Genomic DNA, 12,581 nt, shown 5'->3' with positions numbered 1-12,581 from the left:
TAGCTTTCTTTTCGCTGAACGTTGCACAAACTCTAGAGATGATAAAAAAGTAGAATTTTCTACACACAAACACAATAAAAAAAATAACAATAAAAGGAGCCGTGCGTGAGTTTGTGGTTTGTGGAGAGTAGGGTTTGCATTTATATAATGTCATACTAATGCTATTATTATGGGCAAATGATAAGTGGGTTGGCCGGCTGAGTCATGTAGATGTAATTGGGGGAAGGGGGGATTTTGTTTTGAGCTAGATAGAAAAGTAGTGTAAAGCTCAATAATCAATTCAATTTTTTTATTTTTTATTTTTAGCGGGTAATCGGTTCGATTTCGGTTCGACGACGTAAATACCATACCCGCACCGTCAAGAATCGGTTCATTAAAATAAAAACCATATCCGCCCCATTGCACCATTGGTTCAGTTTTTTTTGCCCCATTCGGTTCGGTTAACCGCGATTTTCGATTTTGACGGTTCAAATTGCCATCCCTAGTCCCAATTTGTAAATTTCAGTGATCCTCTAAAATTTTTTTGCAAAGTTCAGTTATCATTTATGGACGTTTTGAAGTTCGATGACTTCTTGGGGGACTTCGGTTAAAGTTCAGTGACTATTTAGGGACATTTTAAAGTTCAGTGACCTCCAGGAGAACTTCGGGCAAAGTTCAATGACCATTTGGAGTTTTAACCCCAAAAGATGTAAATAGATAAAATTATACTTAACAGTAGAAGTCCTAATAGAATTGTGTCTTTGGTCTTGGTGTTCTCGACAAAGTATGTTTAGTGGTTTTCCGTTAATATGGAAATAAAAATAGTTATTCTTATTTTTTTGCCAAAAAAAAAAAAAATACAATAAATATTCATGGTAGACTCTAAACATGAACAGGTGATATAAGGGGAAAAAAAATCATAACTTAGGTGTATAATTTACACCAATTCAAAAGTCAGGTGTATTGTTTAAAAATTCAAAATTCAGGTTTACATATAGTTAATTAAAAATATTTATTCATTAAATATAATAAAATCATAGTTACACAACTAATTATTACAGATACATAATTATAAGTCACAATTCATTTATTAGTCACTTATTAATTAGTCATTAATTATTTAGAGATCACAAATCAAGAATTTTATAGGTCATATATTATTTCAAAGTCACAAAATAAAAACTTTATAGGTCACATTTTATTTTATTAGTCATGGATAAAAAATATTATAGGTCACAATTTTTTTATTGATCACATATTTTCAAATTTGTTGATCACAAATTATATTTTAATTACAAATTAATGAATTTTAAGGTCATAGCTAGTCACAAAAAACCAAATAGTTGGTCACATACATCAAACACCCCATCCTCATCTCCACCCCGATCCTAATCCACCACCAATACTTGGTCGCAAATCAACCAAATAGTTATTCACAAACGCTATCCCACCCCGCCTTGCCGCGACACCACCACAACCATCGTCAACAACAACAAAAAAGACCACCACCACACAACCATCGACCACCACCTCGCCACCGACAAATTAATTCGCCTCCAGTTCCACTACCAATAAAAACCACCCAAATCCCCAACATCACCGAACAAAATAATCACCACCGCTCCAACAACCAAAAACACACTACCACTACCACTTGCACCACCACAAGCATCACCACTCCTCAAACAAACATTTTCTCGAATAATCACTCATCGAAGCAAGTATTGACACAATATGCAGAACCAGTTCTCTTAAAGAGTCATGAGAATTAAGATAAGAGTAACTGAATCAAGAACCTCATATTCCTTTCTTTAGTGACAACGCTTGCAGACTTTTCGTCCTTCGAAAGAAGCTAAATCGGTGAATCCAATGCCTTTTTGTTTGAACTTAAGGCCGTCGATCTGGAGCCCGTGAAAAGATATTTGACAAAAAATGAGAGGTCTTCCTTCGAGACGTTTGTAGTATGGTGAAGAAGAATAACAACAGTGGATTGACATGGGAAAAAAAAAAAAAAAAAAAAAACCTTGAACGTAGTAGAAGGTTGAGGTCATGAATTTACTTCAACAACCAACCGGCGGCATGTCAAGGTCCGATTTTATGCTGCATTTGCTTTGGGCAACGACACTCATCAACGCTCTTTGCGGTATCTACATCGACGACGACGTTTTGAGCCATTGTACAACGACGCTCACACGTTCAGAGGAGGTCGTCATTATGAAGCTGTGGTCTCTGGCGATGGTGACTACTCGTGTGAGGGAGAGGATAGAGAGATGGGAAGGAGAGAGACTGAGCGAAAGACGGGAGGGAGAGAGAGAGAATGAAGGATGGAGTGAAATTAATTTGAATTTCAGGGTTAGGGTTTGGAATTGGATTGGGACGAAAGTGGATTGATATATTTTATATTAATATTAATAGATAAATCAATACCTGATTTATGCTTTAAAAACATGTCCACCTGAAGTTTGTACTGTCTACTTGAAAGGCCTGGGTCTATGTAATTTCTACGTGATATAATAGAAGTTGGATCAAGCTAGACTAAGCAATCTATCTCAATTTAGACATGGACTTGTCCACACTGGTATTTTGTGCGGTACAGCATCTTGAAAAAATGAGACCATCTTGTATATTTGGCCCTTCCCTTGTGTGGGCTAGATCAAGACAAGCCAAATCTAGACGAATTAGGCTGTTTTCATTTTTTTTTCTTTTTTTTAATGAAAAAAATTCATAACTACAAATATTTCAAAAATATCAATCTTTTGATTCAAAAATCAAGTGTTCTCATTTAATGTCATTTGATAGAATATTATGAACTATAATTTAATTAAACAGGTCATGGTCATAATGACACATAATTTATGATCACGATCATATATTAGTCATAAATCATACAAAATTGCAATTACATAAGACACAATTTATGTGTCATAATCACATATTTAATCGTAATTCACATGTTTAATACGTCATAAATTTTTTATTGGTCACAAGTTATTCATTTAGTTGATCATAAGTTGTCCAATTAATTGGTCAAAAACATTAGTTACCTCATCCCATCCCACACCTTATCCTCTCATTCTTTAACTGCTTTTCTTCTCTGGACAATCACCAAACTACCCATGACAATCACTAGTTTTCTTCTCGAATAATATTATTTGCAGTCATCCACTATTGCAGTCATCCTACATGACATATATGTGGCGATTAGTAATTTGTTGAATAAATTAATAAAAAATCACCACATTAATATATCAAATCTATAACCATCACATGCATGTCGTATAGAGCGACTATGATAGCGAGCAACTACAAATTACATTATTCTTTCTTTCTCAATTTTACCTCACAACTCCCTACCCCTTCTCACCCCCACCACCACGGGCAATCAAGAAATGATAGATCCTCGCTCATCGTCGATAATCATAGAAAGACATATGTGTAGCCACCTCACAACACCCACCTCATAGCAATGACGCCACCACCATCCTACCCACTCACTCTATCCACAACGTCTCTTCCATTTTTTGTTTTCGTATTTGCATCGTACAACACCATCATTAGCATTTAGCGAAGCAGCCTCAGAACTATCACTAACCATCGCCTAACCTTGATAGATCTCCATCAATTATAGATCTTAAGAATGACAACAAAGTAACAAAAAAAACATAGATTCAAACCATCCCAATTTTGAAAGTAGCGAATCGTGATCTAAAATTTTACTACAATTCTTTCAATAACTAGTCCCCCTTAGTCGCCCCCTTCTCCTTGTGGTCCTTTTCTACCGCGAAGCACTTGATTGGTATCGCCATTAATAATGGAGGCCAAATTCAACTAATGACCTCTGGCTCTTCGGCTTGAGTTCTCTAGAGGCTTCAACTGAGTTACAATGGCGGTCGACGATGGGTTCCAATGGAGTCCCTAGCAGGGGATTTCTACAATTGGTAGGGAGGGGTGGAATGGTAATGAGGTTGCATGTAATCAATATCTGTGATTTTTTGTGGGGAAAAAATCATGACACCTAATTTATGAAATTACATATTAGCCCATGTTTAAGCTACATTTTTGCGAAAATGCATTTTTCTCTTTCTTATTTTCAATAAAATAATATGACATATAAATTCTAAATTTTAACTTATTTTTAACTACACATTTTTCAAAAATATACTATTTAAAAATACTTTTTTTCCAAAACTTAATTTTAATGGAGCCCAAACAGGAAGTAGGGGTTGAGGTAATTTTTTATGACTAGCCAATGAAGATAAAATATGTAAATGGGGGTTGAGGTATTGCCGCCCTCCCCCCGTTGACGAGCCTATGAAAATGAACTTGGAATTGGAAACTGACATTAACTGTACTCTTAACAGAATTGAAAAATACCCAAGCAAATTGAATTGATTGTTTTTATTTTTCATGAAAAATATCAAATTTTCATCCAAATTCCTACTTTGAAGTTTGTAGTATTTGATTGCTATTTTTTTCATTGAAAATATTTTTCAACTTTTAAAAATATGCCCAATTTCCTTGTTTATAAGAAAAATATTTTATTTGAGGGAGTAGGTTTTTGTAATTCTCAAAACAAGGAAAACATTTTATTTTCTAGATAATATTTTCCATATCAATTAAACATATACTCTAATTGGAAAATACTGGGTCTTTAATCATACCTTTATTTTAGCAATGTTACCATCCAAATTATTTGCTCTGCCATTTCATTTTGTTTTTATCCAAGAATATCAATAAAAAAAATTGATATTTATACTTCAAATTTTAGTTAAACAAAATCATAGTTAGTATAAATTTATCTTGTTCAACAAAATAGTCTGCAATTCACCTAAACTATCCAAAAAAAAATTCAATTTGGAGTATGATACTGTAGATTGCTACTGGATAGAACATAATAGCCCCCGTCCAAAAATAGCAACATTAACATGGAACAAAATAATACCATCCATGCGAATGCCTTGAGAATATATAGCTTTCAAGAACTAATTGCAACACAAAATGTTAGTTTCTTCCTTTGGTATTCATTGTTGCCGTTTTAGATCGGAGAAAGAAAGCCTAATCTTGCAATTGATCTTGAGTTGCTACCGTCTAATCTTGCAATTGATCTTGAGTTGTTACCAACTGTCGTTACCAAATTTCCGAGAAAATACAAAATGGAATGAGAAATTAGAGTCCGTTTCTCTCCCATTATGGGAAAAATTATAGTCATAGAGTTTTGAATAATATTTTTTAGAGAAATTGCAGTTAAGATTTAAAGAAACTTTATTGATTTGTATGTAAAATATTTTATTGTGGGAATATGTAGTGAAAAATATTACTGCAACAAACAATTTAATTTATTAAAAGATGACAAACTGGAGCTAAGAAAACACTCAAAAGATAATAACAAAATTGGTGAATTCAATAACTTGCAAGATTTGGCGTAAACTATAAATATGAATTCACCTTCCAATAACACTTTTGAGTAGACTCTCTCCTATTACGGGAAATATATGGAAATAACCTTTTTAAAAGGGTTACTTTGAAATACCCTTAGACAATTTACATACATAAAATGCCCTCCATTTGGATATTATATAGTAAAGCATCATAATATATAAACTTTCTATTTTAGTCCTTAAAATTAAATATTAGTTGAAATTTGATAATTTTTATTTGATTTATATTTTTATTTGATTTTTTGTTCGCTCTAAGTAACCCCCTTAATTGGTATCAGAGCCATAGAGATCATGGAAATTAAAATAAGAAAAATAGATAATTATTGGTGTTTAGAAGAAGAAAATGGTAGTTATATATTTTTAAAACATATTCATAATATATTAAAAATAATGACTTTGACAACAATTAAAGAACTTCCTAAAGAAATAAAGGAACAAATATTAGGAAAATTAATAATAGAAAAAATAAAAGATATTTATACATATGAAAAAATTATTAATATATATGAAGATGAATAAAATAATTTATAAAGAAAAGTATGAGTACAAGTAATAATACAGACTTAAAATTAAATAAACTGCTTATAAAAATGGATAAAGTACAAGAAAAAATACGAAATATAATGTTAATACCAGAAAAAATGAGAATATCAAAGAATAAACAATTATTAAAACTAAATTGCGAAAGATTAAGACTTGAGAGCAAATATTTCACTATAGTAAAAGAAGAATTAGTAAATCCAGAAACAGCTGAGAAAAAAAAATAGATAAAAAAAAAGATAAAATATGCAAATTAACTTATGAGTTAGAAATAAGAAAAAATTAAGATGTCAATAAGTGAATATATGGAAGAATTAAAATCATTAATAAAAATGTTAATAAATGATGTACAAAATTTGAGAAATGAAGTAAAAGAAACAAGAAATGATATAAATATATTAAAAATTGAAATTAGAGAATTAAAAGAAAATAATAAGAATAAAGATAAGAAAATATATAAAAAAAACTTATAAAAAAATAGATGACTCGAATAGAAAAGAAACATGTAGAAAAAGAAAATATAGTAATAGAAACTAGGAGCATGGACGATGAATTTAGAAAGAATATATTAACAAAAATACTAGAAGAGGAAGAAAAATCTAGGGAAAAATCATTAGAAAAATTAAAAGTAGAAGAAAAAGAAGAGAAGTGAAGAACTAGATTTGTTAATAGAAAATTTTGATCAATTAAGCTTAACTGATATAAGTGAATACCAAATTTTAATAAATAATGGAGGATGACTTAATCCAGTAGGAACTTCTAAACAAGAATTACATGATATAGATGAAAGTTATGCACCTATATATAATAAACCATATAGAATATTCTATGATAAAGTAAGAGATAGACAATTACCTAAAGGAAATAAATATAAAGATAGGTTTGAATTAAATGATAATTATGATAAATCAATTAATCATGGAGGAACAAAACTAGATTTAAATTACAAAATAAATACTAAAAAGCCTTATTAACTTGGGCAGATTCAATGATATTATTCTTTTTATATAACAAAGATGACACATGAAAAAATACTGAAAGAAAAATAGATTTCTTAATAACTTCCTTTGAAGAAGATGTTAGAAATTGGTTGGAAGGAATAAGCAATGATACAAAAATATTAATAAAAAGAAATGTACAAACAGAAATAATCAAATCAGATAGACAAAGTATAGAAAAATTAGTGGAATATATTTCAGATGAATTTTCAAGAGAAAATTGGATAAGAAATGATGAAGAAGAATCAATAAGAGAAAAAAATAATGCTAGAATAAAATTAATAAACTTAACAATATGTGATATGTGTAAAATTAAAGAATATACTTGTGAATTCAAAAATTACTATTATGTTCAATTTTATAGTAATGAAAATCAAGAAATATACCAAGACGTGTATTATAATAAGTTACCAGGTTCATGAGAAATATATTTTAAAATAGAATTTGAAAAATATGTTAGAGATAATACTAGAATACCTAAAACTTTAGGTTCAAGAATAAAATTTTTATTTGAAAGACTTGCATATAAATGTCAACAAAGATAATTAATGAAAAAAATCAGGAAAATTAACTAAAATATGTTGTGAAAATATGAAAACTCTTGTGCAATGGGGATGTAATCCTGAAAGAAGAATTAATAAAAAAATATATAAAAAATTTAGAAATTTTAATAAAAATATATATAAAACCTAGAAAAAGATATTACAAAAGAAAAAATAACCCATATCACCAAAGAAGGATAAAAAGAAAAATAAAATTCAATGTAAATGTTGGAATTGTGGAGAAATATGTCATATAAGCCCTGACTGTGATAAAAACAAAGTTAGAATATTACAAAAAGAATATTTAGAAATAAAAAATGAATTAAGTGAAATATCGGATATTGAAGAATATTATAATAAAAAAAGTATATATAAGTGAAACAGAAGATGGATTAGGATCTGAATAGAAAAATTGAAGAAATAGAAAGTAATAACATAAATATACAAGAATATGAAGGAATAGAAGGATATGGATTAAAAGTCACTTTTGATAATGACAAGTTTAGAAAATTGCAAAAATTATCGTTAGACTTAAAAATAGGAAAATGGGAAGTCTTTGATAGAATTTGGAAAAGAGAAAAAATAGTAATAAATAACTATCAAAAATAGAAAAAACTATAGATGTAAGAACAACTTATGGATAATATAAATTAAATCTTTTAACAAAAAATACAGTTGAAGAACTATTAACAAAGTTTAATAAAAAAATAAAGTGAAAAAATATAATATGTTTATTTAGCAGGAATACAAATAATGTTTAAATCACTATTTAGAGAAGGGATAGATTCACCCTTAACTATAATTTTACATGATGGAAGAATAATAAATTTAAAAGATAGTCATTTAGGAACAATAGAAGGAAATTTAGCATATCAAAAAATTATGTTTACACGTTATCCGAAATATTGTGTATATTAAAAGATAGAAATTTTAATGAAGTTTTAGGACTACATTTTAAACTTCATAGGGATGATATCATGCAACCAGGTGATCAAATTATGATTATAGAATATAGAGCATTATATACATTTACTAATTCTAATTATGAGAATATTTATTCCAATAAACCAAATATTGAAGTTCATAAAGAATGTAAAGATATTAGTAAAATAATATAACCAAATAAACAAATAAGTTTAATTTCAGAGGAATATGAATTTAATATAACAAAAAATAAACCTGAAATAACAGAACTAAATGTAGGAGAATGTTCTAATAATATTACATTTAAGGATGTAAAATTAATTAAAAAATCAAAACGTTTTAAAATATCTAATAAAAATCAGTTAGAAGAAATCAACAAAATAAAAGAAGTAAAACTGTTTAGGAATGCTGGAAACATGAAAATAGAAGGAGAATATTATAATGGAAGAGAAAATATAAATGTACCAAATATAGTAATAGATACACGAGCTAGTGAATATCATATAACTTCGATTAGAAATAAAGGCCTAATAAATCATAAAATTGAGCCATATAAATATGTAAATTTTGATGGACAGGTACATATAACAGATTTAGAAGTTAAGGTACCAATAAAAATAGGAAGAATAGATCTTTTAGTACCATGTTACATAGATAAAAGTATAAATATAAATCCTCATATACTTTTAGGAATGAGTTTTCTAAATGGATTAGAAGATTATAGTATAAAAAGAGAATGATTATATATTATTCATAATGGACAAACTATATTATGCAAAAAGAATTAGATGAATAATCAGATAAGTTTTTCATTAATTGTGTATATACAAATTACTATTGTAGAAACAAATATAACAATTTGTGCTTTAATAGATACAGGAAGTGATATAACAATATTTAAAAATATTTTTTTAATTAAATCATGGAATAATAATAGTAATATAAAAATAACTGAAGTTACAGGAGAAAATACTCAAATAATAAATCTTGCAAGAGGAAAACAATATTATTTTAAATTTGGTTTAAATCAGGATTTTAGCAAGTAAAAATGGAAGAAGATAGTATACAATATACTGTATTTAGCATACCTCAAGGAAAATATGAATGATTAGTTATGACATTTGGTTTGAAAAATGCACCACAAATATATCAAAAAAAGATGGATAATATATTTAAAAAGTTTAATGAATTTCTAATAGTTTATATTGATGATATATTAAAATGTTCTAATAATAAAGAAGAGCATATAAATCATTTAATCCAATTTATTAATGAATGTAAAAAAGAAGAAATTGTAATATCTAAAAAGAAATCTATAATAGAAAATAAGAGATATGCTTTCTTGGATTATCAATAGATAAAAAAGAAATAAAATTACAAACTCATATATCCAAAAAGATAGAAAGTTTTCCAGATAAATTAGAATCCAAAAAACAAATTCAAAAATTTTTAGGATGTTTAAATTATGCAGAAAGATTTATTGAAAATCTTTCTAAGAAAAGACATAAAATTCAAGTTTACTTAGAAAAACAAATTATAAGGGATAGAATAAATAACATATAGAAATAGTTAAATCATTAAAGAAGAATGCAAAAATTTATCAAAATTAAGATTACTAGATGAAAAAGATAATTTCATTATTAATACTGATGCCTCAAATAAATATTGGCAACAATATTAAAAATAGATCTTAATGAAATTTGTAGATATTCAAGTGGAACATTTAACCAAGTAGAAATAAATTATACTACTCATGAAAAAGAATTACTAGCAATTATTAGAGGAATAAAAAAGTTCTTATTATTTTTATTATCCAAAAAAATTATTGTCGAAACTGATAATTCTCAAATTGCAGAATTAGTCAGGAATAAGTTACCCTCAGAACCACAATACAGAATGTTTCATAGATGGCAAGCTTATTTAGCATTTTATAATTTTGATATAGTCCATATTAAAGGAGTTAATAATTTTCTTGCAGATTTTCTCAGCAGAAACATAGAATTTGCGGATGGATAAAGTCAAGGTCATGAAATTATACTAATCTATCCTACACATACAAAAGAGGACGAATTTTCTTAAAGAAGAATCCGAAGATATAAACTCTGGAGCAACCCAGGTCTCAGAGATGTTCAACTCAAATATAAAAATACTGTTGAATATCATTACTGAACATCAAAAATATGTCATAGAACTCAAAAATCAAGTTGATGCTATTGCAGTACAACTAAAAAATATACTGTCTGAGACAGATATATCAAAGAGCTCAGAAATGAGTTTTCCAAATCAATACCAAACATGGACAGTTGGAAGCAGCAGTGGACTCAGACGTAACAACATACCAACTGATAATAAAGGAGATTTCATTTCTGTATCATCAACCAAGAAAGTTATGATACATGGAGATAAAAGAGATACCAAAACAATCAGTATCATAGACCAAGAAGATAAAATTCCTTTAGATCCAAACGAAGAAAAATATGCCGAAATAGTCAAAATCGCTTATGAAATAAAAATAAGTGATTCATATTTCATTTCTCCGAGAAATAATGTTTACCTCAGAATAACAGCCATGGAAGGAGGTGACCCTTCATTTATAAAATTTATGACAGGCTATGGATTCATGAATTTGATTTATCCAGGAAAAGATTTTATTGAAATTTCAAAGTTTGATGACATATTCATTAAAGAAGTATCTAGATTTGCCAAAAGAAGGAAGATATTTTTGAAATTCTATTCAATCAGTCCAGAATATGATGGAGTTGTTTACTATCCAATTGAACACATAATCTCAATTGGATATGTTGTAGCCAATTTCCGAATTGATGTGACAGAGAATAATAGAAAAGTTTCAACAGTGACAAAATCATGGATCAGACATAGAGAGCACTTGAAATTAAAGTCATTTACAACATTGCCAAAAATTTGTTTGATAAAAAATTCTCGTGCTTATACTAATCTGAAAATTGGATGCTGGTATCCAATGGAGAATATGCAAAATCAGAAATTTTAAAAGACTATATTACAAGATTTGATATACATCAATTTCTAGGATATCCTACTACTATAAAAGAATCCTACCAGCTAAGGAATTGCCCCAGCTGCATGTGAAAAAATGAAAGAAGAAGACAAAGCACCTTTTGACAAAGGTGTATGAAGAACGGTAATACTACATGTGAAGACATTGAAGATAAAGAGTAATAATAGAAAAAGATGCTCTTTGGATAGAAAAGTTGAACCAACGTGTGAAGATGTAGACCCAAGGAATAAAATAGAGAGGCAAGAGTACATTTACTGATGTAATCAATGATGTAATAAAGTCTCATAACCTTGTATAAATAGAGACATTACCATAGAAAAATATCATCTCATTCTATCTTGAATTCTCGAGTTGTAAGCAATAGTCCATTCTCAGTTTGAAAAGCCAGTTTTTCTGGAAATTCCTTTATATCAAATAGAAGTCTTGTATAAATTCTGATAGGAATAAAATTCCAACATTTTGATATCAATATGAGTTTCTAAATCTTTTTCCCATAAATTCTTGAAGGATCTAATAAAAAATTTTCCTTCTTATTTTAGCAAAAAGAGAGTTTTCTTTAACAGAAATTTAGAATTTTATTCTTTAGAAGTTGATACAGTGAGAGCAAGTAGCTGAAATAGTAACAATTCCGTGAAGGCAGGAGGCCGTTGAAGGAAGCAGTTTACAAATTCAGAGCTCGAATGTCACTCGATTCTAAGAATACAGGTCTAGATCAAACCTAAGGTAAAACTATTAAACTTTTGCTAAAATTAGAATGAATCTTTTTAAAATTTTAAAAGAATCGCAGGGACAATTGCATAATGATTATTTTTATAAATGTCAGGATATACAATTGAAAGATTAGATAATTTATTATAATTAAAAAATATAAATTTACCATTTGAAGAATATGATATTTTATTAAGAAAATATGATATGTATGTTGCAGATTATTTTTATTTATTAGATCATATAATGATTTTATATTTAAATATCCAAAATAGAGTAAATAAAAGATAAAATGATTAAAAGATTAGGACATATGTTGCAATATAGAAAGAATTATATCATTAAGGACAATATAGACTTTTCCATAAAAAGGAACAGTGATAGGTCAAATAGAAAAATTTTTCCTTCTATTACT

Source organism: Olea europaea, unplaced genomic scaffold, assembly GCF_002742605.1.
Source record: "Olea europaea var. sylvestris unplaced genomic scaffold, O_europaea_v1 scaffold1165, whole genome shotgun sequence".
NCBI lineage: Eukaryota > Viridiplantae > Streptophyta > Magnoliopsida > Lamiales > Oleaceae > Olea > Olea europaea.
The sequence above is the reverse complement of the archived record's forward strand: the minus strand, read 5'-3'. Positions refer to the sequence as shown.